General features: G+C 37.7%; 1 protein-coding gene across 1 annotated transcript in view; it reads right to left on the reverse strand.

Moving 5' to 3' along the window:
• The window catches only part of SH3BP2 (SH3 domain binding protein 2), a 39,528-nt gene that overhangs the window by 30,814 nt on the left and 482 nt on the right, over nucleotides 1-8,232 (reverse strand). The window lies entirely within an intron of this gene.

Here is an 8,232-nt window from a genome sequence, read left to right on the forward strand (position 1 = left end):
GTTATTGTACTGGCAACTAATAATTTAATTCTGTATTGCTCAGTTACAGGAACCGGCACACACGTTCTACATTCTGGTTTGAATGCTAACCTCAGCACTTAGATGCATGCAAGCAATATCTGCTAAAGTTAAGGGAAATTAAATAGACTCTGAGGTGGAATTCATAAGGACAGGAGATTTAAACAAAAACTTTTTACTTCACAGAAGACTTAACAATCTTAGAAAATATACTAACAAAGAGATTGTCCTGCACTCACATCATAATGTTAAGTAGTGTGGGAAAACTTTTAAATTAGTAATTTACAAGAGTGAATAAAACATTAGATTAAGGGCCATTTCAAAGGGATTTTAACTTGCAATAAGATTTRTGTGTAAAAAATGGAAGGAACATTGCAGATCAGAACGAGTTTCTTCTTCTATATGTTCAGAGTACAACCCTSAAATCATAGTTCATGAGCCACTAACTCAAAATAGGTTGGTTTTTTTTTCTCCTCAATAGACTATTATTTATTTAACAGGAAAATATGCAAATATGTACCTAAAAATGACAATTTCCAGAATGATGATTAATTTCTATCACTACAGTAGCTGAAGTTAAAAATAGAACGGGGAAACAAAGCTTCCTACCAAACCACTATTTTTTTTTTTTGGTCTTACAAGCTGTATTTCACCAGACAACACTGAGGTGTTCACAACATAACCAGCTTCCGTCTCTCTCCTTCCTTTTTGTTACTAAACCGCTAGTACATGAAAAAATGAAAATGAGCAATGTGCATACTTTCACATTTACTAGAATGTGCTGCAGGATCTAAAATGTTGCCCTGAAGGGCTGTATAAAGAAGAAAGAGACAGTKCAGTGACAGATTCCAGCACAGTAAAGCGTGCTGCACCTGGAGAGAAAGAAGTTTATTTAGCTGGTAAGAATTGAACATGAAAATGGAGACTGATATGTTAAGTAAGATTTACCTCCTCCAAGGATGGTTCTTACTTGTTTTGTGTATCTCTAAATGAAAAATGTGATGCTAACACAAGATGAAGCTGGAGAGACATTTTATGTCACCTCAATTTAAATATATTTAGAATTAAGTCTTTCTCTGGGCTCTTGTTTAAAGATTAATGATTAAAATTGCACAGCACAGGCTCATCTAAATAGGAAGACTGCATGCTAAACTACATTATGACCTTATTTCTATCTGCTAAAGCAGAATAATATCCAAAGATACAGCTCACCTGCCAATTTCAGGATGGCTAAGCTGAACAGTGAAAAGGTGCATTTGCACTGGGATTAATGGCAGAGTTTAGACCACTGAAGCCCAGTCTAAATCCACGTTCTTTTCCCAATTGAGAGAAATCCCATACACCATCACCCTTCACATTTTATTTATTTTTTTGGCCATATAAATACTATATATAGGAACCCCAGATCTTCCTACTTCCTCTTGCTATCCTCTCTCCTCTCAATTATTTGGCTCTGCCTCAAACTCCTGATACATCTTTAGCTTTTATTCATGTCTTTATTATTCGAAAACTCACCATTCACAATGAGTCTTGCAGCACACTTATCATCTCTYCTTAGAGTAAAAGTTTAAACAAAGATCTCTGATATAGCAACAGATCCAGACATGCACACTGGTGCCACAGGACTTGCCCATCCTTTTCTTTCCAAGTACTGCCAAAATCAAGAATGAGGAAAATAATTCAAACTCCAAAATACAAGTTGTTTTTCTGCAGCATGTCAGGGCTAATCACTTAGCTGGAACTTGGTAATCAGTGTTTGGTCAGGGTGTCGGAAACATACAATCTTGCTGTGAGACAAGACATAAGCTGGAATATAAAAGCAGTKATCACGATACTAAAAATTGCCTCCTTTGGTAGATTTCTGGTCTGGATATCGTTGATGCTATTCTGCCCTGGGTTTGAGTAGTTACTTGCTAGAATTCAGTCAGAAGACAGACTTTTTTTTTTCCATCCTTAGTTGTACTGGGGTTGATACTTCATGTTTGAGTTTTAGCATTATGGTAGCACTGCTGTATATATGCAATACAGCACAATGCAATATTGCTGCATAGCAGATCTTCAGATAGTTCGTTTCTGGTAAGATGAAATGATTGACCTGTCTCCAATCTTTCTGTCCTGCCACCAACTTTAACAAACTTCTACTAAAATACTACATTCAAATGTATTATCATCATCAAGATAGGAAAGGAAAAAGCAAAAAAAAACCCACAAAAGAATTGATTCTCAATTCTCCTAAGTACTCTGAAACAACATAGCAACTCTTATAAAGGAATCAGCAATGCAGTCATTGGATAGGAGAGTGGGGGGGGGGAAGAGGAAAAAAACAAACAAAACGAACTTTAAAAAGTATGACAACTCTCTTGCAGTAAGCTATCAACCCACACGGCAAAAGATAGCTGTTCCAAAGTCTGTGAAATACTCATCTCCTTCACCCAGCATAAAAAGTGCTCCATCTATACAGAAACTCATGACTGAATTCTGCTTCTGAATAAGCGAAGTCATTAGATGAACTGTCAACTCTGCAAAAGTGCCTAGAACCTTGGAAAGACATATTTATCATATTCAACAAGTACTAAATGTTGCCTACTACTAAATTTGAGTCTCTCTACTTTTAAAGTTCCAGCTGCTACGTTTAGAGATTTGTTTCTGGGTTTTTAAAAGAGCTTGTTATCCTTCCAGTTAGAGGAAAGACTGAAAACATGCAACACATGTCCTGAAATAATGTAAGTAATAAATGCTTGCATCTTGTTAAAACATATAAAGATGTTTTTAGAGGCCTTGTTCATGATCTATGCACACTTCTGGGTGTTCTTGCCAAAARAAAGAACAGAATTCTAAAATTTTGAGGGTTTTACTGATCAGAAATATTAAATTTTACCCAGCACGGCCACTAGATTTTTTTAAAATGATAGGGCTGATGTTTTGTCAAACTGCTTTGCCAAATTGCTTCCATGTGAGAGCTGATGGAAACTGCATTTTCATATTTCAAGGAAAATATCTGGAATGAAAGGTTTCCCATTTGAAGAGCCCTTACAGGCCAGTTCATAATTAAGTGCATAAATCCATGTTTCTCCTAGTGTTCTCACTAACAGTAAATATGAAAGAATAATGAAACAGAAGTCTCTGTTAAATACATTCCACTAACTTTCATATTTGGGGTTTGTAAATAACATACACATTTATATATACGTTGTGTGTGTGTGTATATATATATATATATATACATATATATATACACACACACAAACCCACACATAGATATATACACATATATGTATATGTGTGTGTGTGTGTGTGTGTGTGCATCTCCCCACACTGAAACCATCAAGAATACTAGTGAATTGCTTTACAGTGACATATGCAACACCTCTGTGCATGCCTGTGCCAGACACCTCGGTATACATAAACCTAGTATTTTAGTTGTGATGAGTGTATGTCATCAAGCCTACAGAGGTCATAATCTGATTACAAGGACCATTGTGAAGCTTTTGTAAAGTRATCTCAGCACCATGTACAGATACAATTTTTTAGTTATTCCATGACAGAGAGAGTGAAAACCATTTCCATGGTGTCTCTTTAGGCACCTAAATCCCCTTGGAGATAGCAGGAATTATCACGGTCATTCCTAACTGCTCAGATACCACAGTATACAGTATCACTGCCCACATAAATTAGATGCTTCAAATCTGTCACTAAAAAAAAAAAATAGAATGCACAACTCCTGGCATTCTGACCTAAAATATCCATGGAAATAATCTGCAATTACAATCACAAAAACAAATCTCACTCACAGTGSAGCAGCTGTATCTAACTATGGAAAATAATTCTTACCCTTTAAAAACATAAGAATCCAAAGCTAGCATGAATTGGAAAGTTCCTGATTCAACAAATTAACATTAGAAGAGTATGAGAGGAAAAAATAGAATAAAAAAAGAAACACTTGTATTTCCTGAGAGACAAAACGTGTCTCTTGATTCAAATGTACCTACTGTCCTATTAGGACAGAARCAGTCCTGATCATGTAATGCAAGATTAATGACGCATGGTTTGTCAGTCAAGGCTATAACTTAATAAAAATCCAGAAAACTGTRACAATAGCCAGTTTAATAGTGACAAGCTTCAAACTTAACAAAGGTGAAAACAGGAATCTCCTAACCWCCTCAGAGTTTTATCAGCAGCCTGTCCAAAAAGGTAAGATTGTAAGGAAGTAGAGGTCTGATCTCCCTACCATAATTATAGATCGAAGACGACTAATACACCAACGAAATTCAGTAAGCAGCTACTCCTAAACCTAGCCAAAAAATTACTTATTTTGGCCAATTATCTAGCTCAGCTCTTTGCAACAGTTTTAACTAACAGATCTAGAACATCCACTTTCTGTGAAGYGAAGAATTGCCAGAACTTCTTTAGGGAAGAATATTAGACAGCACTCTAAGCTCAGGTGCTAAGCTGACCCAACTGAGGCTCAGGTTAGATATCCCTGATTTAGTCCAATTAAATTAATGTGTGACTGGGGAGGGACAATACAATAGGAATCCAAGCTATTYTCTTCCCTGCTCCTCAAAACAAATTTTGGAGAAGATGAAAATAGAAGTTTTCCYAAGGACAAGTTTTGATTTCTGAATGGAAGACTGCACTCTATATTATGACTATTCTGCACTGTACATATATTTAAATATATTTCTGCCGAAGATTCAAAGACGTGCAACCATTACAATGATCCCTCAAAAGACATAAGAACTGGCTCATTACTGTGWAGGAGCAGACATGCAAGTGCAATAAATATCTATTTCAGTTATCAGTGTGACTGCTCGTACATATGCTGAGCTAAAGAGAGAAACATCTTGTCTCTTTTTCATAGGAAGYCATGTCTCTGCATTCTCCCCTAATTATTACTTTGTCCTGTTTAAAATTCATCCCTTGCCCAGGGAAAAATAGTTTTCAAATTCCTGCATGTGTTAAATGAAATATGCACTGTTCAATCGCATCTCTTTTTAATAAAGGAATGATAACTTTCAAAATGGGACCTTATGGAGAAGATAGCATTTTTTGTGTTGTTGTATTCATCTAGTTCTGGTGGCTGCAGAGGCAAGAGTGAAAAAAACCTTCCTATAGGTCTTGGAGAAATACTGTGGAGACACATTACCCCTAAAAGTACAATGCCCTGAGAATTCTGTTATCTGATGTAGTTCAGTCATGTATCTTAAGCAAGCCATCTAACGATACATATACTTGTAACACGCAGTACCATAAGTAATTACTTAAAGTTTCATAATAATGATACAGTGTAGCAAGAAAACAACCCTCAAAACAAAAAAGACAATCCCCCCCCACCTGCAGACCAGAACTTCACTGTCTTGAATTCTTTTCTCAACATACCACACAGCRTAACTTCTCTAGACACTCTAGCATAAGATGAGGGGAAGATGCTTTTGTTAGTAAGAGTTTGCAATGGTCATCTGTAAATGTTACAGGAAACAAACCACATATGTGCATGTGAAAATAAGTAGAAAGACATGCTTTATTAGTATCATCTTCACAAAAGTTTATAATCTCTCTCAGATTAACTCAAAAGGGTTTTCTTTAAAGTCTTTCTGTGATTACCAGACTCCCAGCTCCTTTCTAGACAGCTTTTTACACTACAAGTTCAAAAGYAAACGTGAAGCATTCTCATCAGGAAATGCCTTCCTGAAACCAATTCACACATACACACACACAAACACAAAAAAAAATAAATAAAAAAAATCCATCACACACACTATGAGAATGCTTAGCTATGCAAGAGAGGAGTGGCAGCCTATGGAGGTCTAGGAGGTGATTTTCTCTCCTCCCTCAGAAATCAGGAAATATATCACCCCTGCCAAAGAGGCGAGGTAGCTGTTTCTCAGCCTTTTAAGACATAACAGTTTCCTTCTTGTTCAGTCATTTCATGTTGCTGCACCAAAGACCTCTAGAAGACTATCACAAGACCAAATGCATTGTGGAAGAATCACTGAATCAACAAATACTTGTAAATCTAAACAAAACCAATTCACCCTCAAAGCCTCGTGCTAACTCCTGTAAGGCTTTGTCACTGTTCACATAGCTACCAATCAATTCTTCTGAGATTGAGCTTGTGTAAAGTTTCCTGTGAGGACAGATGATAAGCCAAGATCCTGATCCTACAATAATAAAGATCAACAGTTTTACAAGTAATGGGGCTACAGTAATGGGAACTTACATCTGCAAGTACTTTCAAGACCAGGGCTTAAGCCAGCAACAATTAACTGACATGATACTTGCAGGGCTGCACATTCCAAACTTATGAAACTGCTGGATAAGCTGACAAAAGAGTAACCCAGTGTCKAATATCTCATGCCAGACAAATTGAAAGATATGCCAACATTAAGACAATATTGTCAAGTTAAAACRCATACCTATTACTGCAATCTTAATGTATTGCAAGAAGCATATTGACAATCTAGCGGCGATGGGTTGAAGAGTAAACAATGTAACCACAAAATTTTATGGATGGCAAAAACACTTCTCCTGCAGGTAAAATGACAAACATGTATGTGCCTTTTGGTCTGAACTTGTTTTTTCATGTTTGTGTTTCAACATCGAGCTAAGTAAGTTAACAGCTCTGATGTGTTTCCATTTCTACTTAGTATGCATTAACCAAAGTAACTGCCATGTGTGGTTTTCCACCAAAGAAAACTACTTGTCCTCTGAAGTAGAAAAATAGCTAGGAGACTTTTCTTACCACCTTTTTTCATAGGTTAATCTTAAATTTTCTAACAAAATTAGACTGGAAATCTGGACTTAAGAGGCCACAGAAATGGGTGTTCATCTGCTCATGGGAGCTTACGCATTCACGGTAAACTGATTAGACTGGTCTCAAACACAGAAATTCTCACATAGACAGACCTGACTGTTGTGCCTGCAATCTTATTCATTCTTACTGATGAGAAAAAACTTCAGAAGTATTTTCTAGAACTGGCTTCTCTATATTTCCCTCCTCTACAACTTCCAAAAAGCTCTTTATTTTTTGGTCTTTTTAGCATGAAGATTGTCATGCTTTGTGCAGAAGTTTATGGAGAGCTGTGAGATTTTAAAACAAAAAACATACAAACAGGAAACAGCATTTAACCCACCACTAAGCTGACCCAATAGTGACTCTTCAGTAATGGAATACTGGCAAGAAGTTTCTATTAATCAGCTCTCTTGCAACAGCAAGATGGCTTCAGAATACAGTAACAGGAAAGGAAAGAAACATGTGTTATGCCTAGAAGAAAAATAGCATGTTAATGAAAAAAAATCTGAATCAAAGAAACTGCAGAGGCTCTAGCCATACATTTCCTGTAAAAACAAAATTAAAAATAACAGAAAAAGTGTATAATTGAGATATAAATTTACTTCATATCCCCATCCCCTGGGCCATAAACCACTGAGAGTGAATGAAACTGCTTTTGAATGAAAGCAATTGCAAGAAATTGAAAAGTTTTTTGATTTTTTTTTTTTGAATAGAAATTGGCTTTTCACAGCAGGAAGCATACCCGTTTAATACAACTAATTTCATACTGGAAATTGAAGTCCTGTCTGTGTGTACACACCAGCCAAAGCACACACACCAGYAGGAGAGGCTCTTTGATATTATCTCAGCAACTCTACGTTGTCCGTAATGATGAGGTTAGACAAGGCTCAAGGATGGTTCAGTCCCACTACTGACTCAGTCTTGGCAAGCATCGGAAAGAGCTACAGAAAACGCGTTACAGAACAGAGAGAGGGAAACATTTCCTTCTTCTCAATTCATTCTGGACAACAATATCTTTAAGCCGCTACCAATCTGCACTTGTCTTCTCTGCTCCTTAGTGATTTATGTAGTAAAAATCTGTAAGCAGAACAGAACCTTCACATAGAGTTGAATGGAAGCTGCAAACGTAGACTGACAGTGCGTACCAAGTGAGGGTAAGAGGGCTTCCAAGTTCAAACGTGAGGTCTGGTGGCCGAGCAATGCCCGGAGTCCTCCCTCAGCCCACCTCAGGGCAGCGCCGTCCCCAGGCTAGCTGGGACCACCGTCCCCGTCSCCAAAGACGCCAGGCTGCCCAGACGCCAGCCGGGCTCCAGAAGCCTCCACGCGTGATTTCCCGCTGAGGTCAAGGAAACGCGGAACAGCCTCGGCGCCAGAGGGGGCGCGGGGCTCGGCCCCAGGGCGCCCGCGGCGGCGGCGGCGGC

Source organism: Rhea americana, unplaced genomic scaffold (genome assembly GCF_003343005.1).
Source record: "Rhea americana isolate MKP2758 unplaced genomic scaffold, rheAme1 scaffold_30, whole genome shotgun sequence".
In the NCBI taxonomy this organism is placed as follows: Eukaryota; Metazoa; Chordata; class Aves; order Rheiformes; family Rheidae; genus Rhea; species Rhea americana.